Here is a 10,165-nt window from a genome sequence, read left to right on the forward strand (position 1 = left end):
TTCCACTGGGCTTGCTTTTAATTTAGACTTGATACACAAGTTTAGGCATGATAGGAAGTGTGGGGTTATGCACTTTGGTAGGAAGAATAAAAGGTGTAAACTATCTTCTAAATGTGGAGAGCATTCAGAAATTGGCGATGCAAAGGGACTTGGGAGTCCTAGTTCAGGATTCCCTCACGGTTAACTTGTAGGTTGAGTTGGTAGTAAAGAAGGTAAATGCAATGTTAGCATGCATTTCGAGAGGACGAGAACATAAAAGCAAGGATGTACTGTTGAGGCTTTACAAGGTGTTGGTCAGTTGGAACCTTGTGAGCAATTTTGTGCCCCATATCTAAGGAAGGATGTGCTGGCCCTGGAGAGGGTTCAGAGGAGGATCACATGAATGATCCCAGGAATGAAAGGTTTACCTTCTGAGGAGCATTTGATGTCTCTGGGCCTGTATTCGGTAGAGTTCAGAAGGATGAAGGAGGAGATCTCATCGAAACCTACCAGATACTGAAAGGCCTGGATAGAGTGGATGTGGAGAAGATGTTTCCATTAGTAGGAGAGTCTAGGATCTGAGAGCACAGCCTCAGAATAAAGGCATGCCCTTTTAGTTAACAGATCCTTAAAGGTGAAGGAGAGGGTAGTAAGATGGTTAAAAGAGCAGGCAGAATTCTTTCCTTTACTAGTAAGTGCAGGGAGGTTATATCAGAATTGTATACAATACAGCTTCAGTACTGGTCACTACATGCAGATATTACTGCCCTGGACAGGATGCTTAGGAAATTAAAGATGTTGCCAGGACAGGAAAACTTTACCTGAGGAAAGATGAGATAAGATAATGTTATTTGAAACAAAGGAGACAGTGGGGAGACTTAGTCGAGGTGAACAAGATTATGCAGAACCCAAGGAGAATACATAGAAATGACTTACTTCCCTTTACAGCGGGACCATAAGTTAAAATAATTTGTAAAGAGATTACAGGGGAGGTGAGGAAAATCTTTTGCACCCAGGGAGTGATGGGGTTCTGGAACTCACTGCCTGCAAGGTTGGAGGCAGAAATCCTCATCATATTTGAACATACTTGAACGGGTACTGGAAGGGCTAATGACCTGTAGGACTTCCACTCCAGTGCTGGAAGGTGCAATAAATTTGCATAACGTTTTTACCACCAGCACAGACACAATGGGCCAAATGGCCTCCTCCTGTTAAAAAAACTGCTAAAATCGTGCTGATCTACAAGTTATATTTAAATGATTGACCTAGAACTTGACATCAGGTTAGTTAACTTCTCTTTTAAGGTCTGTTGTAGTCTAATTTCTGAAAGGCAAGCACCCATCCAATCCTCTGCCATGTGAGGGAGTTAAAATCCTGCTCCTCTACACCCTGGTCCTCCACACAGGGTCTCAGACTCAACCTGCAAATTCATCAGATAAAATGGGATATACCCTAATACTCTGAACACTTTGCATATTTTGGTTGGTGGGACAAGCAAAAACAGCAAGATCTAGGAAAAGGCAAAAACTAAACTGCTGGAAGGATTCAGTGGGTCGAGCAGCATCCGTGGAGGCAAAGGGATGGTCGATATTTTGGGTGGAGACCCTGCATCAGGACATAGAAAAGACCGTTTGTTCTCGGGCATTAAGCAGCATTTGTAAATATCAGTAACTCAACTTGTACAAAATAGCTTTGGTAGTTGAATCTGCTGTCAGATTAAATACAGACAATTGAACTAGAGATTATAGACTAGCCCCATACACCTAGATGCTTGCATCATAAAGCAAATGTTATATGATACTGTTAGATGCAAATGATTTTGTACATTCTCAGGTTCTGCTACATCAGATAACATTAAAATTATTCATGTACAGCACTGAGTTTCTTTGACAAACCAATGACCTCTATTGTCAAGGGCAGCAGGCATATTGGAACATCATAATTTGCAAGTTCGCCTCCATTTCACACAGAGCTGCCACAGGATTCCTGTACCTTCATCGTCACTGGTCAGATCCTGGAACTACTTAACATAATGCAACTCACAGACTGCAGTGGTTGAAGGAGGCTCACCAACATTTTCTTAAGGGCAATTAATTAAAAATGCTCAACTTGTCAGTGATGTCCATAACCTAAGAAAGAATTTTAAAAAATACATTAAGTCGAGGTTATTGTCATGGTAGAGTTTATTGTTATATGCACAAGTATGGTGAGGTATTATTAGTGGTTTATTATTGTCACTTGTACCGAGGTATAGTGAAAAACTTGTCTTGCATACCGATCGTACAGGTCAATTCATTACACAGTGCAGTTACACTGAGTTAGTACAGAGTGCATTGAGGTAGTAGTTAAAACAATAACAGTACAAAGCAAAGTGTCACAGCTACAGAGGAAGTGCAGTGCAGGTAGACAATAAGGTGCAAGGTCATAACAAGGTAGATCGTGAGGGTCAAGAGTCCATCTCATTGTATAAGGTACAGGTACAATGAAAAACTGGCTTGAGGTAGCATCACAGGCATGTAGATTCAGATGACTCACAAAATGTCATCCTTGAACCTGAAGGACTGCCTTAGAAGAAAAAGAATGTGTTGCAACTGCTATTCTGACACCTGATATACATTTTATTCAGTGGTTATGCACTAAGCAAGAGTTAACCTTACTTCTCCCTTTCAGTGCACGTACAAGGAAGTAGAAGTTTATTGAGCCCACTCTTATAGCACTGGATGTGAGAGAGTTATGGGAGAACAGCAAATACTTTCAATAATTCATTAGCATAATGACTGCACAAACTCCGAGAATATTCAATTCAAACCATCTAAAATAAGAACATATCTTAATTAGGCCTAGATTTTAACATAGGGTGGTAGGTCAGCAGCAAATGTGGGTGAGATTTTATCTTCCAAGTCTCATCTTCATTGCCATAAGAAATAGGAAGAAGAGTAGGGTACTTGGCTTCTTATACCTGCTCCACCTCCCGGTCTGCATAAGAACCTTCTACATTTCAATAAGACCACCTCTCATTCTGCTAAATAATGAGCTTAGACCCAAACTGCTCAACCTGGGATCATCCCTGAACAATGAACAATGTCCAATGATAATCTATCTTTCCTTAGATAAGGGAACCTAAACTGTGCACAGTATTCTGGGTGCGGTCTCACTAGCATCTTGTACAGCTGTATTAAGACTGCCGTACTTTTATAGTACAGATCCGTTGAAATAAAAGCCAGAATTCCTTTCGCCTTCCCCACCTGTATGCCAGCTGTATGTGTTTCGTGAACAAGGACCTGCAAATCCCTTTGTGATGCAGTTCCTTGTGGTCTTTCTCCATTTAAGTAGTAAACTGTCTTATCATTCTTCCCTCCAAAGTGAACAATTTCACATTGTACAGTCAATGGTTTCCCTGAGGTTTACAGGAAAGGTCAGCTAGTAGGTGGAGGCACAGCATTGGGCCACTGAAGACCCAAGATAAATAAATAGTTCCTCCCACATCAGTCACTGAAAGTAGTTCAAGAGGACCTCCTCTTGATTGGGGTAGGAGGATGGGTGAGTATGGGGCAAAAAAATTAACTGCTTCCAAAGCAATAACTAAAATAGAAACCCAGCATACTCAAGTTTATCGTCCTTGAGACTTTTGAGAGATCATATCCTCCAAACTACCACATACAGTATATATTTCCACTTTACATACGATGTTTGTAAATCATCCCTTAAACCATCGTGTTCTCTAGCTAGTCAATTCAAAAGTGGAAAATCTGACTGAAACCCAAATAGATCAATACTTAGCACTTGTAAAATTCCATGATGGTAGTACTATTATCAGTGTGTTTTAAATTCAAAATTGACTTTTCTACTACATCTAGTTCATACCAACGTAATTTTACCAAAGTGTCCCTTGAGAAAAAGCCAGGTCTTCTCACTGACTTATAAATATCTTGTCAATAGCTGTTGCTTAATTTATATTCCTACAGTAAAACTCCTTTAATTCAGCACGTTCAGGACTTTGGTGATGCCAAAGATTAGCAGATGATCCAGACTACTGGATGTTATTCCTATTATCACCCTAACACACTTTTAAATCACTTCTTTTTCAATGTTACACAGCAGTATAATAAATTTTCCAGCAAATCCGGTAAGCTTCAAGCAAGGACAGGAAACAGGGCCCTGTTGAGCCAGATGCTGAAACATTTAGATTTCTGAATAACAGATAATATAATACCAGAATTTTATTGTATATAGTGTATGACAACAGTTGAATATAAACTACTACAAAAACGAGAGCATTTATCTCAGTCTAACTACATCACAGTAAACCATTGCAGAATTAATCCCTAGGACCACTGGCTCTGAAGGACAAATAATTTTTTTTCCTTTCAAAAGGCTTATCCTGTGTGGCCAAGAAATCAAGAACCTATGTGTGCATAACTTAGGTGGGAATTGAGATAAATGTTTTTTAATGCGAGATCAATTTAAATATCAGCTAGAAGAACATTAAGAAGTTTGTTTCCTTTCCATTGATTGTTCGCTGAGTTCCTACCTCCCCCTCCTCCTCCACACATATACACACACAAAGGTATACTAGTTTCATATTCAGATCCTCTTTCCATATTTTGCACAACCAACCAATCAATACCCACCACTTATGGAAACTTACGCCACTCCTAATGACTAAGATTAATTTGTATATTTTTATTTCCTATCCCTCTAGTTTTCAGTAAAACTTGGCATTAACTCACCAGCAACAGGGAACTCACTTTAACAATTATTACTTCTCAATATGCCATTTTTAAAATAATTTATCTGCCCTTCCACATTCACAGTTAAGCAAAGGTTTGTACAATCAACCAACGTTCTTTAAAAATTACCCATCAAGGACAGATTTTGTTAAGTGATCATTTACTCAAAGTCATGCCTTAATGTGTGCAATGTAATGAAAGATTTAAAAGCTGTAACTTACATGTAGAAAGTGATCCTTTTCCCTATGTAATATTTTATATGTGTCTTATTCAACATACTAATTCATCTATTGTTGTACTTATAGCTATTTCAAAAAGTTAAAAGGTAATTAACAGTTAGCTGAGGAAGTAATTACTTGCAATGACTTTGGAAATCTTTGGGCACCATGTAACGTCCAGAATGTACAAAGATTATGATGTAATGTAATTTTGAAAATGTCTGCAGGGAATATCTTAGTTTCATTTCACACTCAACTCGAAAGGTAATTTATTTCACAGGAATGCAGAAGGACCGTGAAGGCCTTTAGTTAGGCCATCAATGGCAAGGCAATCTTTTTTAAAAAAAAAGTAGACATATTAGCATAAATTTGTTTTCATATCCATCCTCAGTTATACTGCCAGGTCTCACCAGTTTCCAGTTCAATTACCAATAAAATGTTTCATATCATTTTTAGGTCAAATACAAAAGTATATGAATGGAGAACTCACTGTCAAAGGGAATAACTGAGGGCAATAGCACAGAGTGAGCTACAAAGCATATTGAAAAGAAAATATCAAAATTAGTTGATGTAGAATGGAAGGAGGTTGATGCAGAGGTGGAGCAAATGGTTAATTTATGAATATTCTGTGTAATTATTTCAATTCCTTTCTAACACGAGTCACGGTAGAGTTGGTTAAGAGTCATACAGTTCACAAACAGGCCCTTCAGCCCACCATGTCCATGCCAACCATCAATTACTCATCTATAGTCACCCTATTTACCAGCACTTGATCCATAGTCTTCTATGCCTTGGCAACTCAAGTTCTTATCTAGATACCTCTTAAATGTTTTGAGAGTAGCTTCCTCCACCAACTGAAATGTTTCAAAATTCAACCTCATTCTGTTTTTAAAATCATACAGTGGTTAAAGTAAAGATGAAGCAGCATGAAGTGCTGAATGTAAAATGTTCTCCGGGTGGGGATTTCTATGTCCATCCCCAAGAGTGGCTTGGTAGCACCATCACTGACTGAGCTGGCCAATTCCTGATGGACATAGATACCAGACTGGGTCTGCGAACCTCATTCTCACCAATCAACCTGGGGGCAGATGGAACTGATGGAAGTGACCATTACATAACCCCTGTGGAGGGAAACACCCATCTTCACAGCAAGGACATCCTCCGTCCTGCTGTGTGGCACTACAATTGTGCTAAACGGGATAACTCAGTACAGATCTGGCATCTGAAAGTGCACATCCATGAGGTACCGTTGACTGGCAGCAGTAGAAATGTAAACTGCCACCATATGTAACCTCATTGCCCAATATTACTATCAAGGCAGGGGATCAAACCTGATTTAATGAGAAGGGCAGATAAGCACGGCACGAGCAGCACTGGGATTACCTAACACACGACCAAATGCACATTAAACAGCAAATACAGTATTCAATAAAGAGAAGTGAGTGATCACACAGCCGACAGATCAGATCAAAGCTCTGCAGTCCTGCCACCTCTCATCATGAATGATGATGGTTAATTAAACAGCTAACAGGAGGAGGAGGCTTCAAGTATATCCCCATCCTCAGTGATGGTAGGCCCAGCTTGTGAGTGCTATTGATTAGACTGAAACATTCACAATTACGTTCAGCTTTAGGGTGAAAGGGGAAAGGTTTAGGGGGAACATTAGAGGGAACTTCTTCACTCAAAGAGTGGTGGGAATGTGGAATGGGCTGCCATCTGATGTGGTAAATGCGGGCTCGCTCTTAACTTTTAAGAGTAAATTGGATAGATACAAGGACAAGAGAGGTCTGGAGGGGTATGGGCTGAGGGCAGGTAAATGGGACTAGCAGAATAATGTTTCGGCACAGACTAGAAGGGCCGAATGGCCTATTTTCTGTGCTGTAGTTTTCTATGGTTCTATAAGTGCCAAGTGGATGATCCATCTTGGCTTCTTCCTGAGATCTTCACCTTCACAAAAGCCACTCTTCAGCCAGTTTGATTCATTCCACGCGACACCAAAATAAAAACAGCTCATAGAACTGGATATAGCAGACTATGGGACCACTCAACAAGTTAGCTGCAGTACTAGAGACTTATACTCCAGAATGAACTGCACCTCCAGACAAGCTATTTCAGTCTAGTTCCAGCACTGGCATCTTCCCAACTGGTAAATGTTCCACTTTGTTACGTTGTGGTCCAATCCAGCTGATTACCTCCCAATCAAACTTCTCCCAATCAAACTTCTCCCAATCATTAGCAAAGCGATGGAAAGCATCACTGACATTGCTGTCAAGTGGCACTTACTCAAAAATAACCTGCTCATCAATGCCCAGTTTGCATTTTGCTGGGAACACTTGGCTCCAGACCTTAGCAAGTATGGACCAGAGAGCTGAATTCCAGAGGGGAGGAGAGAATGACTGGCATCAAGGCAGTATTTGACCAAGTGTGACATCAAGCAATCCTGGTAAAGCTGCTCAATGAAGATCAAAGGGAAAACCTCACACAAGGGAAGCTGGATATGGTTGTTAGTGGTCAATCATCCCAGCCTCAGGACATTGCTGCAGGAGTTCATCAGAGGCAGTGCTACAGGTCGAACCAACTCCAGCAGCTTCAGCAAAAATTTTCCTTCCATCGTTAGGACGGAGGTGGATTGTACAATAACGATTCCACAATGTTCGGTTCTTCCTCAGCAAATGAACCAGTCCAGGCAGCAAGACCTAGACAATATTCAGGCACAGGCTGATAAGTGACACTTAACATACTCATAACAAAAGTGCCAATGACAATTTCCAACAAAAGAGAATGTAACCAGCTAACATAACAGCATTACCGTAGCCAAACTCCTCACCATCAATACCACGGGGGCTACCATTGACCAGACACAGAACTGGAGCAGCAGCATAACCAGCAGTAGTTCACTGAGTATCCTGCAGTGAGTTACCCATCTCCTGACACACTTTTCGCCTTTTCACTTGTCTGCAAGGTACAAACCAGGAGTGTGATTAAACAGTCTCCATTTGCCTTGCTGAGTGTTGTAGAACCCAGGAGAAAGCAGCCTGCTTGAGCGGTACCCTATCTCCATCCCAAACATTCATTCTCTCCACCACCAGCTCACAGTCGCTGCAGTTTCTGCATTTACAAAGTGCACTGCAGTTACTCACCTAGTCAACTTTGACAGCATCTCTGAAACCCAGAACCTTTAACACCTTAATGAACAAGAGCTTCAGGTGCAGGGGAACATCACCACCTGCGTGTTCTCCTCCAGGTCATACACCATCCCGACCTGGAACTATACTGCCATTCCTTCGTCTTCGCTGGGTCAAAATCTTAACTCCCTCCCCAACAACAGAGTTGGAATGCCACCCTCAAAAGGACCACAGGAGAGTGGCTTTCCACAGCATCTTCTCAGGGGCAATTAGGGTGTCAGCATTGTCAGCCACACCCAGATCCTGAAAAATGGACGTAAAGAAAGACTCTTCTTGGTGATCACGACCAGCGCAGGTTGGTGGGAAACTACGCTGGAACCGGTGCAATTCACAAACCCAGCGACACCGATAGAGCCCGTGCAAGATTAACACCTCCAGCATCTTGTTTTCTTTTGCTACCAATAAACGTTTAAATCAAATAAGGGGCATGTTAATCTGCAACGCTCAGTACAACAGCAAGATCACTTCATCAGACCTTTTAGATGGGTAAAAAAAATGGAATAAATCCCCCGTCAAAGGCAGTAGGGTTGGGGTGGAATTTCAAACAAGCACAAGGAAGTCCCACTGTGATAGATCACAAAGCAATTCTCGCTGAATACTTACTGAAACCTGGCGCCAATTTAACCAAGTTTTATCATAATTACTCATTTTCAAAACCAAACAGTTCCACTCGCTTAATTAAAATTAACTCTAGCTCAGGGAATCACAACACCGATAACGCCAGTGGTATTCCCTCCCTCATAGATCTACCTTCAAGTATCTAATCAGTTTTTAAAGTGTGGTGGGGTTAAATTAGCTGAAGCTCCCGCACATCAGAGCTGAACTTCCTGACATCACTCAGGACTCGCATGCAAAACCTTACTGATCTGTACCACGCTGCCGAAGGCTCCACGATGAGCCGCGGGGAGTGCACTCAGTGCGTGTTTTGCCCGGCAGAAGCCTTTAACCCCCGGTCTAGCCCTCACCGTTCTGCCGGGTCGGAGCAGACAGGAGAGGCTCCTGGCTGCGGGTCCCGCCCTCAGTCGCTGCTCCCCGGGAGCCCGGCGCCAGGCACTCGCTCAGCTGTGACCCAGTGTCTGCCCGGACGCCGTTACCATAGCAGCCGGGAATTGCCGCGTTGTGATTGGTCCGTGTGTGTGTGTGTGTGTGGCGGGGGCGGGGGGCGTCCCGGCCCGTCAGCCGCCCGCTGGTCACCGCGCCGCCGCCCCCGGCCGTTCGGAAACCCGATGCTTCAGCACCTGGCTCAGCGGGTGATGCTCCCTGCTCCCTCCCTCCCGGGGGTCCCGCTCCCTCCCGGGGGGTCTCCGTGTCCCGCTCCCTCCCGGGGGTCCCGCTCCCTCCCGGGGGGTCTCCGTGTTCCGCTCCCTCCCGGGGGTTCCGCTCTCTCCCGGGGGGGGCGATCCCTGGGTCCCGCTCCCTCCCGGGGGGGGGTCTCTGGGTTCCGCTCCCTCCCGGGGGTTCCGCTCTCTCCCGGGGGGGTCCCGGGTCCCGCTCCCTCCCGGGGGGGGGGTCTCCGTGTCCCGCTCCCTCCCGGGGGTTCCGCTCCCTCCCGGGGGGGTCCCCAGGTCCCGCTTCCTCCCGGGGGTGGTCTCCGTGTCCCGCTCCCTCCCGGGGGTTCCGCTCCCTCCCGGGGGGGTCCCCAGGTCCCGCTCCCTCCCGGGGGTGGTCTCCGTGTCCCGCTCCCTCCAGGGGGTTCCGCTCCCTCCCGGGGGGGTCCCCAGGTCCCGCTCCCTCCCGGGGGTGGTCTCCGTGTCCCGCTCCCTCCAGGGGGTTCCGCTTCCTCCCGAGGGATCCCGGGTCTCGCTCCCTCCCGGGGGGTCCCGTGTCCCGCTCCGTCCCGCCCACCGGGACCCCGCTCCCTCCTGGGTGGTCCCGGGTCCCTCGCTCACTTACGACTCACACGTTTTCACACGTTCCCATTAAACTCACCGAGTTCACTGGGAAATTTATTATAATACTGTGACACCTAAAAAATAATGAATAAAAATGTATTGGGTGTTGATAACATCCAATAGTTCGGAAAATCTCTTACGTCCTGCACCACCAAAGTCCG

General features: G+C 44.4%; 1 protein-coding gene across 2 annotated transcripts in view; it reads right to left on the reverse strand.

The window, feature by feature from the left end:
* Window positions 1–10,165, reverse strand: part of LOC127583925 (protein FAM81A-like) — a 47,219-nt gene extending 37,054 nt beyond the window's left edge. Inside the window, exon 1 of one of the 2 annotated variants that reach the window (XM_052040360.1) lies at window positions 10,145–10,165. The gene's annotated coding sequence lies outside the window, so the exon portion shown is untranslated. Of the gene's footprint in view, window positions 1–9,077; window positions 9,175–10,144 lie in introns of those variants that run through there. The other variant, XM_052040359.1, reaches the window with a different exon arrangement.

This window comes from Pristis pectinata, chromosome 28 (assembly GCF_009764475.1).
Source record: "Pristis pectinata isolate sPriPec2 chromosome 28, sPriPec2.1.pri, whole genome shotgun sequence".
NCBI lineage: Eukaryota > Metazoa > Chordata > Chondrichthyes > Rhinopristiformes > Pristidae > Pristis > Pristis pectinata.